General features: G+C 39.1%; 2 non-coding genes across 2 annotated transcripts; one reads left to right on the top strand and one right to left on the bottom strand.

The window, feature by feature from the left end:
- The first annotated feature begins 1,005 nt into the window (after positions 1-1,005).
- Trnas-aga (transfer RNA serine (anticodon AGA)) lies at positions 1,006-1,087 on the top strand. The gene has a single exon. It is a non-coding gene; the product is annotated as a tRNA-Ser (tRNA).
- A 326-nt stretch (positions 1,088-1,413) lies between these two features.
- Trnas-aga (transfer RNA serine (anticodon AGA)) lies at positions 1,414-1,495 on the bottom strand. The gene has a single exon. It is a non-coding gene; the product is annotated as a tRNA-Ser (tRNA).
- Positions 1,496-2,295: the final 800 nt, after the last annotated feature.

Genomic DNA, 2,295 nt, shown 5'->3' with positions numbered 1-2,295 from the left:
TGAGGAAATTGCATTCCAAAAGTCTGAGTACATTAGCATGCACGTTGTTTTGGTGGTAACTTAAAACTGGAGGAACTCTGCATGTAGTCTACAGCATATGATATAATGTCATTTAATAATGCTGTCACCATCCAAGTTACTACCATTAAACCACCAACAGTATGAATTCGTATTGACTCAATGTGGGGAAAACGCTAATCAGTTTGCTTATTTACAAACGTCACACCATGCTGGAAAGGTGTCATTTTCTCACAAGGTTTTAACTCTAACTGGTGGGTCATGTTACGGCCACGGGCAACGCAGGCGCCACTCGGTTAGAGAAGGCGTCGCCGCCTATTAGCTAACAAAGGACTTTATCTTTTATGACTTAACATTCCTAGAATAACAAATTAACGTTTTTCTGTGTCAACGTTCCAACGTATTGGTTGAAGCAGGTTTTATCAGTTGTAGCCTAGATGCATTGATAGCAACTTTTGGAAATAATATTTTTTCGAAATCCCTTCTTCCCACCTGCAATGTTTTGTTGAGGTTTAATTTCGTCATAAAGTCGAAACAAAATGCACCTTAAATATTTGACAATATTCAGGTTTAGCCTACATACTTTATCGTTCTTTACATGTTCGCGCCGGAAATTAAACATAAAATTGAATTGATTTAGAAATACTGTATTTTGATTTGGAAATCTCTCGAATAGACAATGCTTGGCCTTCATACGTTTGGAATTAAATTTCTTTGTAAAGAATTTTGTTTCGACCAAAACAAGATTCATCAAACTCCAACTGTACTGTAGTTAGGTAGGTAAAGGTCCCATACTCAGTTATTTAGCTTAGAATGAGAAGATTGGGTTCTCAGTCTTCGGCACTAATGAGAGTAAGGTGGCCAGTTCCTTTCTCTCGTTCGACTTCCTTTAGCAACTGCGCCCATCCAATTTATTATACCCTGGGTAGATGTGAGTGGTGTTTTTCAACAACCAGATAACGAGAAGTAAATTTATGCGTTATTGTAGTCGTTGTGGCCGAGTGGTTAAGGTGACAGACTAGAAATCTGTTAGGCTCTGCCCGCGCAGGTTCGAATCCTGGCGACGACGCTAAATTGACAATTTTTCTTCTTACCTTCCTTTAATTAAGTTTTTGTGAAACCTCAGGCAAACAGTTTTTATCTTTTTCTGGGAATTGCAATAAAAAAAACACTTTTGTTTAGACTAAATAAAGATTCGTCCAACTCCAACGACAGCTAGAATGAAAACTAAATCTTTATACTGTCCATGCACGTGCTTGCAACGAGTTTTCTTGTTGTTAATACCAGAAAAAGATAGAAACTGCTTTTCTGTACATAAACGTAAAATTTCCCAAAATGTGAACTGAAGTCAGGTAGGCTAGAGAGAAATTTTATCACAAAATGATAATAATCAAGCGTCGTTGGCAGGACTCGAACCTGCGCGGGCAGAGCCCAACAGATTTCTAGTCTGTCGCCTTAACCACTCGGCCACAACGACTTGATATCAGAAATAAATTGTTTATTAAATTATTTATCAAGTGATCAGTAAACACGAGAGTGAAAACGTACCAAGATCAATTAACGCAAGAGATTACCCAATGAAGTCACAGACCTATAATAAATTCATTGATGTCCATTGATTCATTGTAACATAATTTACTAAACGTTTCCCCGCAAATTTTTTTTCAGTTGCGTTAATTTTTACGTTTTGATTGGTCAAAACACCCCATCTATTGCAGCGACCTGCAGGTTGATTGAATCCTTATCCTCGCACTGGGAAAACTTTTTTGAGAGCTTAATCCTGACCGTTTCACATACTTATAGAGTAGAGGCTTTGGACCCATTGCGGACCCAGGGCCGGTTGCCGATATTGACAGAATGAAGCTTCCGCTTGTTGTTAAAGTGTTGTCTGTTAACTATTCCATCCACTTGGTGCCGCTAAATGTAGATCAGTTTTTGGAATGCGCTGCTCAAGCGCACACTCCAAGAATCGAATCAGCGCCGCTTGATCTTGAGTCGGTCGCTTAGCCTCAGAGCTAACCGGCATACTTGTGTGGTCGAATTTATTCGCAGATTAAAAAAGCCTGTGAATTTTGGATCCTGACAGTGAACCAGCTAGTAGACGATTAGAACTACTCGCGTAGACCCAGTTAACATCCGTTCTTTTAAAATGAATTCTTAAATTCTTCGCTTGATGTTGAGTGATGTCGCCAGAAATCCATTTCATCCATTTGGTGTCGTTGAACGGAGAGTTTCCTTTGAATAATTTGAAAATTGCCGGTTCAATAACGACACGCG

This window comes from Aplidium turbinatum, chromosome 8 (assembly GCF_918807975.1).
Source record: "Aplidium turbinatum chromosome 8, kaAplTurb1.1, whole genome shotgun sequence".
In the NCBI taxonomy this organism is placed as follows: domain Eukaryota; kingdom Metazoa; phylum Chordata; class Ascidiacea; order Aplousobranchia; family Polyclinidae; genus Aplidium; species Aplidium turbinatum.
The sequence above is the reverse complement of the archived record's forward strand: the minus strand, read 5'-3'. Positions and strand labels throughout refer to the sequence as shown.